This window comes from Pipistrellus hanaki (assembly GCF_964339955.1).
Source record: "Pipistrellus hanaki genome assembly, contig: scaffold_24, whole genome shotgun sequence".
Classification (NCBI taxonomy): Eukaryota; Metazoa; Chordata; class Mammalia; order Chiroptera; family Vespertilionidae; genus Pipistrellus; species Pipistrellus hanaki.
The window spans coordinates 4,527,373-4,549,565 of NW_028182302.1; positions in this window are offsets into that span (position 1 = coordinate 4,527,373).

Consider the following 22,193-nt stretch of genomic DNA (forward strand, 5'->3'; position numbering starts at 1 on the left):
TTAATTCCAGTTAAGATCACATGAAACACTGTATGAATCCTATATTGTTTACTTAAAGGAGACTAGAGTGGTAAATGTGTGTTATACAAGGCAGAATACCATTGAAATAGAGAAAGAAACACGTTCGGCAGCTTTGGATAGCCTTACACTTCACTGAAATGTAGTACTACACTCTATAACACAGTTGAGAGACAATGTTCAATAGCTGCCTCAGTACTTAACAGTGTGTAGGAAGTTGTTTGATAAAGTGGGCAAAGCTTATACTTGGACCAGAAGGCAGAATATAGGAAACTACATGAAAACATGATTAATTCAGTGAAAATGACTGTAAACAGATGTGAACTTGTTTAGAACAGCTGAAAGAGATTCTCCAAGTCAGATCTTAGTGTAAAAAAGGTAGATAAGATCCGGGAAATCCTTAATTCGAGTTAAGATTACATGAAACACTGTATGAATCCTATATTCTTTACTTAAAGGAGACTAGAGTGGTAAATGTGTGTTATACAAGGCAGAATACCATTGAAATAGAGAAAGAAACACGTTCGGCAGCTTTGGAAAGCCTTACACTTCACTGAAATGTAGTACTACACTTTATATAACACAGTTGAGAGACAATGTTCCCTAGCTCCCTCAGTTCATAACAGTGTGTAGGAAGTTGTTTGATAAAGTGGGCAAAGCTTATACTTGGGCCAGAAGGCACAATATAGGAAACTACATGAAAACATGAATAATTCAGTGAAAATGACTGTAAACAGATGAGAACTTGTTTAGAACAGCTGAAAGAGATTCTCCAAGTCAGTTCTTAGTGTAGAAAAGGTAGCTAAGATCCGGGAAATCCTTAATTCGAGTTAACATTACATGAAACACTGTATGAATCCTATATTCTTTAATTAAAGGAGACTAGAGTGGTAAATGTGTGTTATACAAGGCAGAATACCATTGAAATAGAGAAAGAAACACGTTCTGCAGCTTTGGAAAGCCTTACACTTCACTGAAATTTAGTACTACACTTTATATAACACAGTTGAGAGACAATGTTCCCTAGCTCCCTCAGTTCATAACAGTGTGTAGGAAGTTGTTTGATAAAGTGGGCAAAGCTTATACTTGGACCAGAAGGCAGAATATAGGAAACTACATGAAAACATGATTAATTCAGTGAAAATGACTGTAAACAGATGTGAACTTGTTTAGAACAGCTGAAAGAGATTCTCCAAGTCAGTTCTTAGTGTAGAAAAGGTAGCTAAGATCCAGGAAATCCTTAATTCGAGTTAACATTACATGAAACACTGTATGAATCCTATATTCTTTACTTAAAGGAGACTAGAGTGGTAAATGTGTGTTATACAAGGCAGAATACCATTGAAATAGAGAAAGAAACACGTTCGGCAGCTTTGGAAAGCCTTACACTTCACTGAAATGTAGTACTACACTTTATATAACACAGTTGAGAGACAATGTTCCCTAGCTCCCTCAGTTCATAACAGTGTGTAGGAAGTTGTTTGATAAAGTGGGCAAAGCTTATTCTTGGGACAGAAGGCAGAATATAGGAAACTACATGAAAACATGAATAATTCAGTGAAAATGACTGTAAACAGATGAGAACTTGTTTAGAACAGCTGAAAGAGAATCTCCAAGTCAGTTCTTAGTGTACAAAAGGTACCTAAGATAAGGAAAATCCTTAATTCCAGTTAAGATCACATGAAACACTGTATGAATCCTATATTCTTTACTTAAAGGAGACTAGAGTGGTAAATGTGTGTTATACAAGGCAGAATACCATTGAAATAGAGAAAGAAACACGTTCGGCAGCTTTGGAAAGCCTTACACTTCACTGAAATGTAGTACTACACTTTATATAACACAGTTGAGAGACAATGTTCCCTAGCTCCCTCAGTTCATAACAGTGTGTAGGAAGTTGTTTGATAAAGTGGGCAAAGCTTATACTTGGGCCAGAAGGCAGAATATAGGAAACTACATGAAAACATGAATAATTCAGTGAAAATGACTGTAAACAGATGAGAACTGGTTTAGAACAGCTGAAAGAGAATCTCCAAGTCAGTTCTTAGTGTAGAAAAGGTAGGTAAGATAAGGGAAATACTTAATTCCAGTTAAGATCACATGAAACACTGTATGAATCCTATATTCTTTACTTAAAGGAGAGTACCGTGGTAAATGTGTGTTATACAAGGCAGAATACCATTGAAATAGAGAAAGAAACACGTTCGGCAGCTTTGGAAAGCCTTACACTTCACTGAAATGTAGTACTACACTCTATAACACAGTTGAGAGACAATGTTCAATAGCTGCCTCAGTACTTAACAGTGTGTAGGAAGTTGTTTGATAAAGTGAGCAAAGCTTATACTTGGACCAGAAGGCAGAATATAGGAAACTACATGAAAACATGATTAATTCAGTGAAAATGACTGTAAACAGATGTGAACTTGTTTAGAACAGCTGAAAGAGATTCTCCAAGTCAGTTCTTAGTGTAGACAAGGTAGCTAACATCCGGGAAATCCTTAATTCGAGTTAACATTACATGAAACACTGTATGAATCCTATATTCTTTACTTAAAGGAGACTAGAGTGGTAAATGTGTGTTATACAAGGCAGAATACCATTGAAATAGAGAAAGAAACACGTTCGGCAGCTTTGGAAAGCCTTACACTTCACTGAAATGTAGTACTACACTTTATATAACACAGTTGAGAGACAATGTTCCCTAGCTCCCTCAGTTCATAACAGTGTGTAGGAAGTTGTTTGATAAAGTGGGCAAAGCTTATACTTGGACCAGAAGGCAGAATATAGGAAACTACATGAAAACATGATTAATTCAGTGAAAATGACTGTAAACAGATGTGAACTTGTTTAGAACAGCTGAAAGAGATTCTCCAAGTCAGTTCTTAGTGTAGAAAAGGTAGCTAAGATCCGGGAAATCCTTAATTCAAGTTAAGATTACATGAAACACTGTATGAATCCTATATTCTTTACTTAAAGGAGACTAGAGTGGTAAATGTGTGTTATACAAGGCAGAATACCATTGAAATAGAGAAAGAAACACGTTCGGCAGCTTTGGATAGCCTTACACTTCACTGAAATGTAGTACTACACTCTATAACACAGTTGAGAGACAATGTTCAATAGCTGCCTCAGTACTTAACAGTGTGTAGGAAGTTGTTTGATAAAGTGGGCAAAGCTTATACTTGGACCAGAAGGCAGAATATAGGAAACTACATGAAAACATGATTAATTCAGTGAAAATGACTGTAAACAGATGTGAACTTGTTTAGAACAGCTGAAAGAGATTCTCCAAGTCAGTTCTTAGTGTAGAAAAGGTAGCTAAGATCCAGGAAATCCTTAATTCGAGTTAAGATTACATGAAACACTGTATGAATCCTATATTCTTTACTTAAAGGAGACTAGAGTGGTAAATGTGTGTTATACGAGGCAGAATACCATTGAAATAGAGAAAGAAACACGTTCTGCAGCTTTGGAAAGCCTTACACTTCACTGAAATTTAGTACTACACTTTATATAACACAGTTGAGAGACAATGTTCCCTAGCTCCCTCAGTTCATAACAGTGTGTAGGAAGTTGTTTGATAAAGTGGGCAAAGCTTATACTTGGACCAGAAGGCAGAATATAGGAAACTACATGAAAACATGATTAATTCAGTGAAAATGACTGTAAAGAGATGTGAACTTGTTTAGAACAGCTGAAAGAGATTCTCCAAGTCAGTTCTTAGTGTAGAAAAGGTAGCTAAGATCCAGGAAATCCTTAATTCGAGTTAAGATTACATGAAACACTGTATGAATCCTATATTCTTTACTTAAAGGAGACTAGAGTGGTAAATGTGTGTTATACAAGGCAGAATACCATTGAAATAGAGAAAGAAACACGTTCGGCAGCTTTGGAAAGCCTTACACTTCACTGAAATGTAGTACTACACTGTATATAACACAGTTGAGAGACAATGTTCCCTAGCTCCCTCAGTTCATAACAGTGTGTAGGAAGTTGTTTGATAAAGTGGGCAAAGCTTATACTTGGGACAGAAGGCAGAATATAGGAAACTACATGAAAACATGAATAATTCAGTGAAAATGACTGTAAACAGATGAGAACTTGTTTAGAACAGCTGAAAGAGAATCTCCAAGTCAGTTCTTAGTGTACAAAAGGTACCTAAGATAAGGAAAATCCTTAATTCCAGTTAAGATCACATGAAACACTGTATGAATCCTATATTCTTTACTTAAAGGAGACTAGAGTGGTAAATGTGTGTTATACAAGGCAGAATACCATTGAAATAGAGAAAGAAACACGTTCGGCAGCTTTGGAAAGCCTTACACTTCACTGAAATGTAGTACTACACTTTATATAACACAGTTGAGAGACAATGTTCCCTAGCTCCCTCAGTTCATAACAGTGTGTAGGAAGTTGTTTGATAAAGTGGGCAAAGCTTATACTTGGGCCAGAAGGCAGAATATAGGAAACTACATGAAAACATGATTAATTCAGTGAAAATGACTGTAAACAGATGAGAACTGGTTTAGAACAGCTGAAAGAGATTCTCCAAGTCAGTTCTTAGTGTAGAAAAGGTAACTAACATCCGGGAAATCCTTAATTCGAGTTAACATTACATGAAACACTGTATGAATCCTATATTCTTTACTTAAAGGAGACTAGAGTGGTAAATGTGTGTTATACAAGGCAGAATACCATTGAAATAGAGAAAGAAACACGTTCGGCAGCTTTGGAAAGACTTACACTTCACTGAAATGTAGTACTACACTCTATAACACAGTTGAGAGACAATGTTCAATAGCTGCCTCAGTACTTAACAGTGTGTAGGAAGTTGTTTGATAAAGTGGGCAAAGCTTATACTTGGACCAGAAGGCAGAATATAGGAAACTACATGAAAACATTATTAATTCAGTGAAAATGACTGTAAACAGATGTGAACTTGTTTAGAACAGCTGAAAGAGATTCTCCAAGTCAGTTCTTAGTGTAGAAAAGGTAGCTAAGATCCGGGAAATCCTTAATTCGAGTTAACATTACATGAAACACTGTATGAATCCTATATTCTTTACTTAAAGGAGACTAGAGTGGTAAATGTGTGTTATACAAGGCAGAATACCATTGAAATAGAGAAAGAAACACGTTCGGCAGCTTTGGAAAGCCTTACACTTCACTGAAATGTAGTACTACACTGTATATAACACAGTTGAGAGACAATGTTCCCTAGCTCCCTCAGTTCATAACAGTGTGTAGGAAGTTGTTTGATAAAGTGGGCAAAGCTTATACTTGGGACAGAAGGCAGAATATAGGAAACTACATGAAAACATGATTAATTCAGTGAAAATGACTGTAAACAGATGTGAACTTGTTTAGAACAGCTGAAAGAGATTCTCCAAGTCAGTTCTTAGTGTAGAAAAGGTAGCTAAGATCTGGGAAATCCTTAATTCGAGTTAAGATTACATGAAACACTGTATGAATCCTATATTCTTTACTTAAAGGAGACTAGAGTGGTAAATGTGTGTTATACAAGGCAGAATACCATTGAAATAGAGAAAGAAACACGTTCGGCAGCTTTGGAAAGCCTTACACTTCACTGAAATGTAGTACTACACTCTATAACAGAGTTGAGAGACAATGTTCAATAGCTGCCTCAGTACTTAACAGTGTGTAGGAAGTTGTTTGATAAAGTGGGCAAAGCTTATACTTGGACCAGAAGGCAGAATATAGGAAACTACATGAAAACATGATTAATTCAGTGAAAATGACTGTAAACAGATGAGAACTTGTCTAGAACAGCAGAAAGAGAATCTCCAAGTCAGTTCTTATTGTAGAAAAGGTAGCTAAGATAAGGGAAATCCTTAATTCCAGTTAAGATCACATGAAACACTGTATGAATCCTATATTCTTTACTTAAAGGAGACTAGAGTGGTAAATGTGTGTTATACAAGGCAGAATACCATTGAAATAGAGAAAGAAACACGTTCAGCAGCTTTGGAAAGCCTTACACTTCACTGAAATGTAGTACTACACTTTATATATCACAGTTGAGAGACAATGTTCCCTAGCTCGCTCAGTTCATAACAGTGTGTAGGAAGTTGTTTGATAAAGTGGGCAAAGCTTATACTTGGGCCAGAAGGCAGAATATAGGAAACTACATGAAAACATGAATAATTCAGTGAAAATGACTGTAAACAGATGAGAACTTGTTTAGAACAGCTGAAAGAGAATCTCCAAGTCAGTTCTTAGTGTAGAAAAGGTAGGTAAGATAAGGGAAATACTTAATTCCAGTGAAGATCACATGAAACACTGTATGAATCCTATATTCTTTACTTAAAGGAGACTAGAGTGGTAAATGTGTGTTATACAAGGCAGAATACCATTGAAATAGAGAAAGAAACACGTTCGGCAGCTTTGGAAAGCCTTACACTTCACTGAAATGTAGTACTACACTCTATAACAGAGTTGAGAGACAATGTTCAATAGCTGCCTCAGTACTTAACAGTGTGTAGGAAGTTGTTTGATAAAGTGGGCAAAGCTTATACTTGGACCAGAAGGCAGAATATAGGAAACTACATGAAAACATGATTAATTCAGTGAAAATGACTGTAAACAGATGAGAACTTGTCTAGAACAGCTGAAAGAGAATCTCCAAGTCAGTTCTTATTGTAGAAAAGGTAGCTAAGATAAGGGAAATCCTTAATTCCAGTTAAGATCACATGAAACACTGTATGAATCCTATATTCTTTACTTAAAGGAGACTAGAGTGGTAAATGTGTGTTATACAAGGCAGAATACCATTGAAATAGAGAAAGAAACACGTTCGGCAGCTTTGGAAAGCCTTACACTTCACTGAAATGTAGTACTACACTTTATATAACACAGTTGAGAGACAATGTTCCCTAGCTCCCTCAGTTCATAACAGTGTGTAGGAAGTTGTTTGATAAAGTGGGCAAAGCTTATACTTGGACCAGAAGGCAGAATATAGGAAACTACATGAAAACATGATTAATTCAGTGAAAATGACTGTAAACAGATGTGAACTTGTTTAGAACAGCTGAAAGAGATTCTCCAAGTCAGTTCTTAGTGTAGAAAAGGTAGCTAAGATACGGGAAATCCTTAATTCAAGTTAAGATTACATGAAACACTGTATGAATCCTATATTCTTTACTTAAAGGAGACTAGAGTGGTAAATGTGTGTTATACAAGGCAGAATACCATTGAAATAGAGAAAGAAACACGTTCGGCAGCTTTGGATAGCCTTACACTTCACTGAAATGTAGTACTACACTCTATAACACAGTTGAGAGACAATGTTCAATAGCTGCCTCAGTACTTAACAGTGTGTAGGAAGTTGTTTGATAAAGTGGGCAAAGCTTATACTTGGACCAGAAGGCAGAATATAGGAAACTACATGAAAACATGATTAATTCAGTGAAAATGACTGTAAACAGATGTGAACTTGTTTAGAACAGCTGAAAGTGATTCTCCAAGTCAGTTCTTAGTGTAGAAAAGGTAGCTAAGATCCAGGAAATCCTTAATTCGAGTTAAGATTACATGAAACACTGTATGAATCCTATATTCTTTACTTAAAGGAGACTAGAGTGGTAAATGTGTGTTATTCGAGGCAGAATACCATTGAAATAGAGAAAGAAACACGTTCTGCAGCTTTGGAAAGCCTTACACTTCACTGAAATTTAGTACTACACTTTATATAACACAGTTGAGAGACAATGTTCCCTAGCTCCCTCAGTTCATAACAGTGTGTAGGAAGTTGTTTGATAAAGTGGGCAAAGCTTATACTTGGACCAGAAGGCAGAATATAGGAAACTACATGAAAACATGATTAATTCAGTGAAAATGACTGTAAAGAGATGTGAACTTGTTTAGAACAGCTGAAAGAGATTCTCCAAGTCAGTTCTTAGTGTAGAAAAGGTAGCTAAGATCCAGGAAATCCTTAATTCGAGTTAAGATTACATGAAACACTGTATGAATCCTATATTCTTTACTTAAAGGAGACTAGAGTGGTAAATGTGTGTTATACAAGGCAGAATACCATTGAAATAGAGAAAGAAACACGTTCGGCAGCTTTGGAAAGCCTTACACTTCACTGAAATGTAGTACTACACTGTATATAACACAGTTGAGAGACAATGTTCCCTAGCTCCCTCAGTTCATAACAGTGTGTAGGAAGTTGTTTGATAAAGTGGGCAAAGCTTATACTTGGGACAGAAGGCAGAATATAGGAAACTACATGAAAACATGAATAATTCAGTGAAAATGACTGTAAACAGATGAGAACTTGTTTAGAACAGCTGAAAGAGAATCTCCAAGTCAGTTCTTAGTGTACAAAAGGTACCTAAGATAAGGAAAATCCTTAATTCCAGTTAAGATCACATGAAACACTGTATGAATCCTATATTCTTTACTTAAAGGAGACTAGAGTGGTAAATGTGTGTTATACAAGGCAGAATACCATTGAAATAGAGAAAGAAACACGTTCGGCAGCTTTGGAAAGCCTTACACTTCACTGAAATGTAGTACTACACTCTATAACAGAGTTGAGAGACAATGTTCAACAGCTGCCTCAGTACTTAACAGTGTGTAGGAAGTTGTTTGATAAAGTGGGCAAAGCTTATACTTGGACCAGAAGGCAGAATATAGGAAACTACATGAAAACATGAATAATTCAGTGAAAATGACTGTAAACAGATGAGAACTTGTTTAGAACAGCTGAAAGAGAATCTCCAAGTCAGTTCTTAGTGTAGAAAAGGTAGCTAAGAGAAGGAAAATCCTTAATTCCAGTTAAGATCACATGAAACACTGTATGAATCCTATATTGTTTACTTAAAGGAGACTAGAGTGGTAAATGTGTGTTATACAAGGCAGAATACCATTGAAATAGAGAAAGAAACACGTTCGGCAGCTTTGGAAAGCCTTACACTTCACTGAAATGTAGTACTACACTCTATAACACAGTTGAGAGACAATGTTCCCGAGCTGCCTCAGTTCATAACAGTGTGTAGGAAGGTGTTTGATAAAGAGGGCAAAGCTTATACTTGGGCCAGAAGGCAGAATATAGGAAACTACATGAAAACATGAATAATTCAGTGAAAATGACTGTAAACAGATGAGAACTGGTTTAGAACAGCTGAAAGAGAATCTCCAAGTCAGTTCTTAGTGTAGAAAAGGTAGGTAAGATAAGGGAAATACTTAATTCCAGTTAAGATCACATGAAACACTGTATGAATCCTATATTCTTTACTTAAAGGAGACTAGAGTGGTAAATGTGTGTTATACAAGGCAGAATACCATTGAAATAGAGAAAGAAACACGTTCGGCAGCTTTGGAAAGCCTTACACTTCACTGAAATGTAGTACTACACTCTATAACAGAGTTGAGAGACAATGTTCAATAGCTGCCTCAGTACTTAACAGTGTGTAGGAAGTTGTTTGATAAAGTGGGCAAAGCTTATACTTGGACCAGAAGGCAGAATATAGGAAACTACATGAAAACATGATTAATTCAGTGAAAATGACTGTAAACAGATGAGAACTTGTCTAGAACAGCTGAAAGAGAATCTCCAAGTCAGTTCTTATTGTAGAAAAGGTAGCTAAGATAAGGGAAATCCTTAATTCCAGTTAAGATCACATGAAACACTGTATGAATCCTATATTCTTTACTTAAAGGAGACTAGAGTGGTAAATGTGTGTTATACAAGGCAGAATACCATTGAAATAGAGAAAGAAACACGTTCGGCAGCTTTGGAAAGCCTTACACTTCACTGAAATGTAGTACTACACTTTATATAACACAGTTGAGAGACAATGTTCCCTAGCTCCCTCAGTTCATAACAGTGTGTAGGAAGTTGTTTGATAAAGTGGGCAAAGCTTATACTTGGACCAGAAGGCAGAATATAGGAAACTACATGAAAACATGATTAATTCAGTGAAAATGACTGTAAACAGATGTGAACTTGTTTAGAACAGCTGAAAGAGATTCTCCAAGTCAGTTCTTAGTGTAGAAAAGGTAGCTAAGATCCGGGAAATCCTTAATTCAAGTTAAGATTACATGAAACACTGTATGAATCCTATATTCTTTACTTAAAGGAGACTAGAGTGGTAAATGTGTGTTATACAAGGCAGAATACCATTGAAATAGAGAAAGAAACACGTTCGGCAGCTTTGGATAGCCTTACACTTCACTGAAATGTAGTACTACACTCTATAACACAGTTGAGAGACAATGTTCAATAGCTGCCTCAGTACTTAACAGTGTGTAGGAAGTTGTTTGATAAAGTGGGCAAAGCTTATACTTGGACCAGAAGGCAGAATATAGGAAACTACATGAAAACATGATTAATTCAGTGAAAATGACTGTAAACAGATGTGAACTTGTTTAGAACAGCTGAAAGTGATTCTCCAAGTCAGTTCTTAGTGTAGAAAAGGTAGCTAAGATCCAGGAAATCCTTAATTCGAGTTAAGATTACATGAAACACTGTATGAATCCTATATTCTTTACTTAAAGGAGACTAGAGTGGTAAATGTGTGTTATACGAGGCAGAATACCATTGAAATAGAGAAAGAAACACGTTCTGCAGCTTTGGAAAGCCTTACACTTCACTGAAATTTAGTACTACACTTTATATAACACAGTTGAGAGACAATGTTCCCTAGCTCCCTCAGTTCATAACAGTGTGTAGGAAGTTGTTTGATAAAGTGGGCAAAGCTTATACTTGGACCAGAAGGCAGAATATAGGAAACTACATGAAAACATGATTAATTCAGTGAAAATGACTGTAAAGAGATGTGAACTTGTTTAGAACAGCTGAAAGAGATTCTCCAAGTCAGTTCTTAGTGTAGAAAAGGTAGCTAAGATCCAGGAAATCCTTAATTCGAGTTAAGATTACATGAAACACTGTATGAATCCTATATTCTTTACTTAAAGGAGACTAGAGTGGTAAATGTGTGTTATACAAGGCAGAATACCATTGAAATAGAGAAAGAAACACGTTCGGCAGCTTTGGAAAGCCTTACACTTCACTGAAATGTAGTACTACACTGTATATAACACAGTTGAGAGACAATGTTCCCTAGCTCCCTCAGTTCATAACAGTGTGTAGGAAGTTGTTTGATAAAGTGGGCAAAGCTTATACTTGGGACAGAAGGCAGAATATAGGAAACTACATGAAAACATGAATAATTCAGTGAAAATGACTGTAAACAGATGAGAACTTGTTTAGAACAGCTGAAAGAGAATCTCCAAGTCAGTTCTTAGTGTACAAAAGGTACCTAAGATAAGGAAAATCCTTAATTCCAGTTAAGATCACATGAAACACTGTATGAATCCTATATTCTTTACTTAAAGGAGACTAGAGTGGTAAATGTGTGTTATACAAGGCAGAATACCATTGAAATAGAGAAAGAAACACGTTCGGCAGCTTTGGAAAGCCTTACACTTCACTGAAATGTAGTACTACACTCTATAACAGAGTTGAGAGACAATGTTCAACAGCTGCCTCAGTACTTAACAGTGTGTAGGAAGTTGTTTGATAAAGTGGGCAAAGCTTATACTTGGACCAGAAGGCAGAATATAGGAAACTACATGAAAACATGAATAATTCAGTGAAAATGACTGTAAACAGATGAGAACTTGTTTAGAACAGCTGAAAGAGAATCTCCAAGTCAGTTCTTAGTGTAGAAAAGGTAGCTAAGAGAAGGAAAATCCTTAATTCCAGTTAAGATCACATGAAACACTGTATGAATCCTATATTGTTTACTTAAAGGAGACTAGAGTGGTAAATGTGTGTTATACAAGGCAGAATACCATTGAAATAGAGAAAGAAACACGTTCGGCAGCTTTGGAAAGCCTTACACTTCACTGAAATGTAGTACTACACTCTATAACACAGTTGAGAGACAATGTTCCCGAGCTGCCTCAGTTCATAACAGTGTGTAGGAAGGTGTTTGATAAAGAGGGCAAAGCTTATACTTGGGCCAGAAGGCAGAATATAGGAAACTACATGAAAACATGAATAATTCAGTGAAAATGACTGTAAACAGATGAGAACTGGTTTAGAACAGCTGAAAGAGAATCTCCAAGTCAGTTCTTAGTGTAGAAAAGGTAGGTAAGATAAGGGAAATACTTAATTCCAGTTAAGATCACATGAAACACTGTATGAATCCTATATTCTTTACTTAAAGGAGACTAGAGTGGTAAATGTGTGTTATACAAGGCAGAATACCATTGAAATAGAGAAAGAAACACGTTCGGCAGCTTTGGAAAGCCTTACACTTCACTGAAATGTAGTACTACACTCTATAACACAGTTGAGAGACAATGTTCAATACCTGCCTCAGTACTTTACAGTGTGTAGGAAGTTGTTTGATAAAGTGGGCAAAGCTGATATTTGGACCAGAAGGCAGAATATAGGAAACTACATGAGAACATGATTAATTCAGTGAAAATGACTGTAAACAGATGAGAACTGGTTTAGAACAGCTGAAAGAGAATCTCCAAGTCAGTTCTTAGTGTAGAAAAGGTAGCTAAGAGAAGGAAAATCCTTAATTCCAGTTAAGATCACATGAAACACTGTATGAATCCTATATTGTTTACTTAAAGGAGACTAGAGTGGTAAATGTGTGTTATACAAGGCAGAATACCATTGAAATAGAGAAAGAAACACGTTCGGCAGCTTTGGAAAGCCTTACACTTCACTGAAATGTAGTACAACACTCTATAACACAGTTGAGAGACAATGTTCCCAAGCTGCCTCAGTTCATAACAGTGTGTAGGAAGGTGTTTGATAAAGAGGGCAAAGCTTATACTTGGGCCAGAAGGCAGAATATAGGAAACTACATGAAAACATGAATAATTCAGTGAAAATGACTGTAAACAGATGAGAACTGGTTTAGAACAGCTGAAAGAGAATCTCCAAGTCAGTTCTTAGTGTAGAAAAGGTAGGTAAGATAAGGGAAATACTTAATTCCAGTTAAGATCACATGAAACACTGTATGAATCCTATATTCTTTACTTAAAGGAGACTAGAGTGGTAAATGTGTGTTATACAAGGCAGAATACCATTGAAATAGAGAAAGAAACACGTTCGGCAGCTTTGGAAAGCCTTACACTTCACTGAAATGTAGTACTACACTCTATAACACAGTTGAGAGACAATGTTCAATACCTGCCTCAGTACTTTACAGTGTGTAGGAAGTTGTTTGATAAAGTGGGCAAAGCTGATATTTGGACCAGAAGGCAGAATATAGGAAACTACATGAAAACATGATTAATTCAGTGAAAATGACTGTAAACAGATGAGAACTTGTTTAGAACAGCTGAAAGAGAATCTCCAATTCAGTTCTTAGTGTAGAAAAGGTAGCTAAGAGAAGGAAAATCCTTAATTCCAGTTAAGATCACATGAAACACTGTATGAATCCTATATTGTTTACTTAAAGGAGACTAGAGTGGTAAATGTGTGTTATACAAGGCAGAATACCATTGAAATAGAGAAAGAAACACGTTCGGCAGCTTTGGAAAGCCTTACACTTCACTGAAATGTAGTACTACACTTTATATATCACAGTTGAGAGACAATGTTCCCTAGCTCGCTCAGTTTATAACAGTGTGTAGGAAGTTGTTTGATAAAGTGGGCAAAGCTTATACTTGGGCCAGAAGGCAGAATATAGGAAACTACATGAAAACATGAATTATTCAGTGAAAATGACTGTAAACAGATGAGAACTTGTTTAGAACAGCTGAAAGAGAATCTCCAAGTCAGTTCTTAGTGTAGAAAAGGTAGCTAAGAGAAGGAAAATCCTTAATTCCAGTTAAGATCACATGAAACACTGTATGAATCCTATATTGTTTACTTAAAGGAGACTAGAGTGGTAAATGTGTGTTATACAAGGCAGAATACCATTGAAATAGAGAAAGAAACACGTTCGGCAGCTTTGGAAAGCCTTACACTTCACTGAAATGTAGTACTACACTCTATAACACAGTTGAGAGACAATGTTCCCGAGCTGCCTCAGTTCATAACAGTGTGTAGGAAGTTGTTTGATAAAGTGGGCAAAGCTTATACTTGGGCCAGAAGGCAGAATATAGGAAACTACATGAAAACATGAATAATTCAGTGAAAATGACTGTAAACAGATGAGAACTTGTTTAGAACAGCTGAAAGAGAATCTCCAAGTCAGTTCTTAGTGTAGAAAAGTTAGGTAAGATAAGGGAAATACTTAATTCCAGTGAATATCACATGAAACACTGTATGAATCCTATATTCTTTACTTAAAGGAGACTAGAGTGGTAAATGTGTGTTATACAAGGCAGAATACCATTGAAATAGAGAAAGAAACACGTTCGGCAGCTTTGGAAAGCCTTACACTTCACTGAAATGTAGTACTACACTCTATAACAGAGTTGAGAGACAATGTTCAACAGCTGCCTCAGTACTTAACAGTTTGTAGGAAGTTGTTTGATAAAGTGGGCAAAGCTTATACTTGGACCAGAAGGCAGAATATAGGAAACTACATGAAAACATGAATAATTCAGTGAAAATGACTGTAAACAGATGAGAACTTGTTTAGAACAGCTGAAAGAGAATCTCCAAGTCAGTTCTTAGTGTAGAAAAGGTAGCTAAGAGAAGGAAAATCCTTAATTCCAGTTAAGATCACATGAAACACTGTATGAATCCTATATTGTTTACTTAAAGGAGACTAGAGTGGTAAATGTGTGTTATACAAGGCAGAATACCATTGAAATAGAGAAAGAAACACGTTCGGCAGCTTTGGAAAGCCTTACACTTCACTGAAATGTAGTACTACACTCTATAACACAGTTGAGAGACAATGTTCCCAAGCTGCCTCAGTTCATAACAGTGTGTAGGAAGGTGTTTGATAAAGATGGCAAAGCTTATACTTGGGCCAGAAGGCAGAATATAGGAAACTACATGAAAACATGAATAATTCAGTGAAAATGACTGTAAACAGATGAGAACTGGTTTAGAACAGCTGAAAGAGAATCTCCAAGTCAGTTCTTAGTGTAGAAAAGGTAGGTAAGATAAGGGAAATACTTAATTCCAGTTAAGATCAGATGAAACACTGTATGAATCCTATATTCTTTACTTAAAGGAGACTAGAGTGGTAAATGTGTGTTATACAAGGCAGAATACCATTGAAATAGAGAAAGAAACACGTTCGGCAGCTTTGGAAAGCCTTACACTTCACTGAAATGTAGTACTACACTCTATAACACAGTTGAGAGACAATGTTCAATACCTGCCTCAGTACTTTACAGTGTGTAGGAAGTTGTTTGATAAAGTGGGCAAAGCTGATATTTGGACCAGAAGGCAGAATATAGGAAACTACATGAAAACATGATTAATTCAGTGAAAATGACTGTAAACAGATGAGAACTTGTTTAGAACAGCTGAAAGAGAATCTCCAATTCAGTTCTTAGTGTAGAAAAGGTAGCTAAGAGAAGGAAAATCCTTAATTCCAGTTAAGATCACATGAAACACTGTATGAATCATATATTGTTTACTTAAAGGAGACTAGAGTGGTAAATGTGTGTTATACAAGGCAGAATACCATTGAAATAGAGAAAGAAACAGGTTCGGCAGCTTTGGAAAGCCTTACACTTCACTGAAATGTAGTACTACACTCCATAACACAGTTGAGAGACAATGTTCCCGAGCTGCCTCAGTTCATAACAGTGTGTAGGAAGTTGTTTGATAAAGTGGGCAAAGCTTATACTTGGGCCAGAAGGCAGAATATAGGAAACTACATGAAAACATGAATAATTCAGTGAAAATGACTGTAAACAGATGAGAACTTGTTTAGAACAGCTGAAAGAGATTCTCCAAGTCAGTTCTTAGTGTAGAAAAGGTAGCTAAGATCTGGGAAATCCTTAATTTGAGTTAAGATTACATGAAACACTGTATGAATCCTATATTCTTTACTTAAAGGAGACTAGAGTGGTAAATGTGTGTTATACAAGGCAGAATACCATTGAAATAGAGAAAGAAACACGTTCAGCAGCTTTGGAAAGCCTTACACTTCACTGAAATGTAGTACTACACTTTATATATCACAGTTGAGAGACAATGTTCCCTAGCTCGCTCAGTTCATAACAGTGTGTAGGAAGTTGTTTGATAAAGTGGGCAAAGCTTATACTTGGGCCAGAAGGCAGAATATAGGAAACTACATGAAAACATGAATTATTCAGTGAAAATGACTGTAAACAGATGAGAACTTGTTTAGAACAGCTGAAAGAGAATCTCCAAGTCAGTTCTTAGTGTAGAAAAGGTAGCTAAGAGAAGGAAAATCCTTAATTCCAGTTAAGATCACATGAAACACTGTATGAATCCTATATTGTTTACTTAAAGGAGACTAGAGTGGTAAATGTGTGTTATACAAGGCAGAATACCATTGAAATAGAGAAAGAAACACGTTCGGCAGCTTTGGAAAGCCTTACACTTCACTGAAATGTAGTACTACACTTTATATATCACAGTTGAGAGACAATGTTCCCTAGCTCGCTCAGTTCATAACAGTGTGTAGGAAGTTGTTTGATAAAGTGGGCAAAGCTTATACTTGGGCCAGAAGGCAGAATATAGGAAACTACATGAAAACATGAATTATTCAGTGAAAATGACTGTAAACAGATGAGAACTTGTTTAGAACAGCTGAAAGAGAATCTCCAAGTCAGTTCTTAGTGTAGAAAAGGTAGCTAAGAGAAGGAAAATCCTTAATTCCAGTTAAGATCACATGAAACACTGTATGAATCCTATATTGTTTACTTAAAGGAGACTAGAGTGGTAAATGTGTGTTATACAAGGCAGAATACCATTGAAATAGAGAAAGAAACACGTTCGGCAGCTTTGGAAAGCCTTACACTTCACTGAAATGTAGTACTACACTCTATAACACAGTTGAGAGACAATGTTCCCGAGCTGCCTCAGTTCATAACAGTGTGTAGGAAGTTGTTTGATAAAGTGGGCAAAGCTTATACTTGGGCCAGAAGGCAGAATATAGGAAACTACATGAAAACATGAATAATTCAGTGAAAATGACTGTATACAGATGAGAACTTGTTTAGAACAGCTGAAAGAGAATCTCCAAGTCAGTTCTTAGTGTAGAAAAGGTAGGTAAGATAAGGGAAATACTTAATTCCAGTGAAGATCACATGAAACACTGTATGAATCCTATATTCTTTACTTAAAGGAGACTAGAGTGGTAAATGTGTGTTATACAAGGCAGAATACCATTGAAATAGAGAAAGAAACACGTTCAGCAGCTTTGGAAAGCCTTACACTTCACTGAAATGTAGTACTACACTCTATAACAGAGTTGAGAGACAATGTTCAACAGCTGCCTCAGTACTTAACAGTGTGTAGGAAGTTGTTTGATAAAGTGGGCAAAGCTTATACTTGGACCAGAAGGCAGAATATAGGAAACTACATGAAAACATGAATAATTCAGTGAAAATGACTGTAAACAGATGAGAACTTGTTTAGAACAGCTGAAAGAGAATCTCCAAGTCAGTTCTTAGTGTAGAAAAGGTAGCTAAGAGAAGGAAAATCCTTAATTCCAGTTAAGATCACATGAAACACTGTATGAATCCTATATTGTTTACTTAAAGGAGACTAGAGTGGTAAATGTGTGTTATACAAGGCAGAATACCATTGAAATAGAGAAAGAAACACGTTCGGCAGCTTTGGAAAGCCTTACACTTCACTGAAATGTAGTACTACACTCTATAACACAGTTGAGAGACAATGTTCCCAAGCTGCCTCAGTTCATAACAGTTGTAGGAAGGTGTTTGATAAAGAGGGCAAAGCTTATACTTGGGCCAGAAGGCAGAATATAGGAAACTACATGAAAACATGAATAATTCAGTGAAAATGACTGTAAACAGATGAGAACTGGTTTAGAACAGCTGAAAGAGAATCTCCAAGTCAGTTCTTAGTGTAGAAAAGGTAGGTAAGATAAGGGAAATACTTAATTCCAGTTAAGATCACATGAAACACTGTATGAATCCTATATTCTTTACTTAAAGGAGACTAGAGTGGTAAATGTGTGTTATACAAGGCAGAATACCATTGAAATAGAGAAAGAAACACGTTCGGCAGCTTTGGAAAGCCTTACACTTCACTGAAATGTAGTACTACACTCTATAACACAGTTGAGAGACAATGTTCAATACCTGCCTCAGTACTTTACAGTGTGTAGGAAGTTGTTTGATAAAGTGGGCAAAGCTGATATTTGGACCAGAAGGCAGAATATAGGAAACTACATGAAAACATGATTAATTCAGTGAAAATGACTGTAAACAGATGTGAACTTGTTTAGAACAGCTGAAAGAGATTCTCCAAGTCAGTTCTTAGTGTAGAAAAGGTAGCTAAGATCTGGGAAATCCTTAATTCGAGTTAAGTTTACATGAAACACTGTATGAATCCTATATTCTTTACTTAAAGGAGACTAGAGTGGTAAATGTGTGTTATACAAGGCAGAATACCATTGAAATAGAGAAAGAAACACGTTCGGCAGCTTTGGAAAGCCTTACACTTCAATGAAATGTAGTACTACACTCTATAACAGAGTTGAGAGACAATGTTCCCGAGCTGCCTCAGTTCATAACAGTGTGTACGAAGTTGTTTGATAAAGTGGGCAAAGCTTATACTTGGGCCAGAAGGCAGAATATAGGAAACTACATGAAAACATGATTAATTCAGTGAAAATGACTGTAAACAGATATGAACTTCTTTAGAACAGCTGAAAGAGATTCTCCAAGTCAGTTCTTAGTGTAGAAAAGGTATCTAAGATCCGGGAAATCCTTAATTCGAGTTAAGATTACATGAAACACTGTATGAATCCTATATTCTTTACTTAAAGGAGACTACAGTGGTAAATGTGTGTTATACAAGGCAGAATACCATTGAAATAGAGAAAGAAACACGTTCAGCAGCTTTGGAAAGCCTTACACTTCACTGAAATGTAGTACTACACTTTATATATCACAGTTGAGAGACAATGTTCCCTAGCTCGCTCAGTTCATAACAGTGTGTAGGAAGTTGTTTGATAAAGTGGGCAAAGCTTATACTTGGGCCAGAAGGCAGAATATAGGAAACTACATGAAAACATGAATAATTCAGTGAAAATGACTGTAAACAGATGAGAACTTGTTTAGAACAGCTGAAAGAGATCTCCAAGTCAGTTCTTAGTGTAGAAAATGTAGCTAAGATTCGGGAAATCCTTAATTCGAGTTAAGATTACATGAAACACTGTATGAATCCTATATTCTTTACTTAAAGGAAACTGGAGTTGAAAATGTGTGTTATACAAGGCAGAATACCATTGAAATAGAGAAAAAAAGACATTCGGCAGCTTTGGAAAGCCTTACACTTCAGTGACATGTAGTACTACACTCTATCACACAGTTGAGAGACAATGTTCCCTAGCTTCCTCAGTTCATAACAGTGTGTAGGAAGTTGTTTGATAAAGTGGCCAAAGCTTATACTTGGGCCAGAAGACAGAATATAGGAAACTACATGAAAACATGAATAATTCAGTGAAAATGACTGTAAACAGATGAGAACTTGTTTAGAACAGCTGAAAGAGAATCTCCAAGTCAGTTCTTATTGTAGAAAAGGTAGCTAAGATAAGGGAAATCCTTAATTCCAGTTAAGATCACATGAAACACTGTATGAATCCTATATTCTTTACTTAAAGGAGACTAGAGTGGTAAATGTGTGTTATACAAGGCAGAATACCATTGAAATAGAGAAAGAAACACGTTCGGCAGCTTTGGAAAGCCTTACACTTCACTGAAATGTAGTACTACACTCTATAACACAGTAGAGAGACAATGTTCCCGAGCTCCCTCAGTACTTAACAGTGTGTAGGAAGTTGTTTGATAAAGTTGGCAAAGCTTATACCTGGACCAGAAGGCAGAATATAGGAAACTACATGAAAACATGATTAATTCAGTGAAAATGACTGTAAACAGATTAGAACTTGTTTAGAACAGCTGAAAGAGATTCTCCAAGTCAGTTCTTAGTGTAGAAAAGGTAGGTAAGATAAGGGAAATACTTAATTCCTGTTAAGATCACATGAAACACTGTATGAATCCTATATTCTTTACTTAAAGGAAACTAGAGTGGTAAATGTGTGTTATACAAGGCAGAATACCATTGAAATATAGAAAGAAACACCATCGGCAGCTTTGGAAAGCCTTACACTTCACTGAAATGTAGTACTACACTCTATAACACAGTTGAGAGACAATGTTCCCGAGCTCCCTCAGTACTTAACAGTGTGTAGGAAGTTGTTTGATAAAGTGGGCAAAGCTGATACTTGGACCAGAAGGCAGAATATAGGAAACTACATGAAAACATGATTAATTCAGTGAAAATGACTGTAAACAGATGTGAACTTGTTTAGAACAGCTGAAAGAGATTCTCCAAGTCAGTTCTTAGTGTAGAAAAGGTAGCTAAGATCTGGGAAATCCTTAATTCGAGTTAAGATTACATGAAACACTGTATGAATCCTATATTCTTTACTTAAAGGAGACTAGAGTGGTAAATGTGTGTTATACAAGGCAGAATACCATTGAAATAGAGAAAGAAACACGTTCGGCAGCTTTGGAAAGCCTTACACTTCACTGAAATGTAGTACTACACTCTATAACACAGTTGAGAGACAATGTTCAATAGCTGCCTCAGTACTTAACAGTGTGTAGGAAGTTGTTTGATAAAGTGGGCAAAGCTTATACTTGGACCAGAAGGCAGAATATAGGAAACTACATGAAAACATGATTAATTCAGTGAAAATGACTGTAAACAGATGTGAACTTGTTTAGAACAGCTGAAAGAGATTCTCCAAGTCAGTTCTTAGTGTAGAAAAGGTAGCTAAGATCCGGGAAATCCTTAATTCGAGTTAAGATTACATGAAACACTGTATGAATCCTATATTCTTTACTTAAAGGAGACTAGAGTGGTAAATGTGTGTTATACAAGGCAGAATACCATTGAAATAGAGAAAGAAACACGTTCGGCAGCTTTGGAAAGCCTTACACTTCACTGAAATGTAGTACTACACACTATAACACAGTTGAGAGACAATGTTCCCGAGCTGCCTCAGTTCATGACACTGTGTAGGAAGTTGTTTGATAAAGTGGGCAAAGCTTATACTTGGGCCAGAAGGCAGAATATAGGAAACTACATGAAAACATCATTAATTCAGTGAAAATGACTGTAAACAGATTAGAACTTGTTTAGAACAGCTGAAAGAGATTCTCCAAGTCAGTTCTTAGTGTAGAAAAGGTAGGTAAGATAAGGGAAATACTTAATTCCAGTTAAGATCACATGAAACACTGTATGAATCCTATATTCTTTACTTAAAGGAAACTAGAGTGGTAAATGTGTGTTATACAAGGCAGAATACCATTGAAATGTAGAAAGAAACACGATCGGCATCTTTGGAAAGCCTTACACTTCACTGAAATGTAGTACTACACTCTATAACACAGTTGAGAGACAATGTTCCCGAGCTCCCTCAGTACTTAACAGTGTGTAGGAAGTTGTTTGATAAAGTTGGCAAAGCTTATACTTGGACCAGAAGGCAGAATATAGGAAACTACATGAAAACATGATTAATTCAGTGAAAATGACTGTAAACAGATTAGAACTTGTTTAGAACAGCTGAAAGAGATTCTCCAAGTCAGTTCTTAATGTAGAAAAGGTAGCTAAGATCCAGGAAATCCTTAATTCGAGTTAAGATTACATGAAACACTGTATGAATCCTATATTCTTTACTTAAAGGAAACTAGAGTGGTAAATGTGTGTTATACAAGGCAGAATACCATTGAAATAGAGAAAAAAAGACATTTGGCAGCTTTGGAAAGCCTTACACTTCACTGACATGTAGTACTACACTCTATCACACAGTTGAGAGACAATGTTCCCTAGCTCCCTCAGTTCATAACAGTGTGTAGGAAGTTGTTTGATAAAGTGGGCAAAGCTTATACTTGGGCCAGAAGGCCGAATATAGGAAACTACATGAGAACATGAATAATTCAGTGAAAATGACTGTAAACAGATGAGAACTTGTTTAGAACAGCTGAAAGAGAATCTCCAAGTCACTTCTTAGTGTAGAAAAGGTAGCTAAGATAAGGGAAATCCT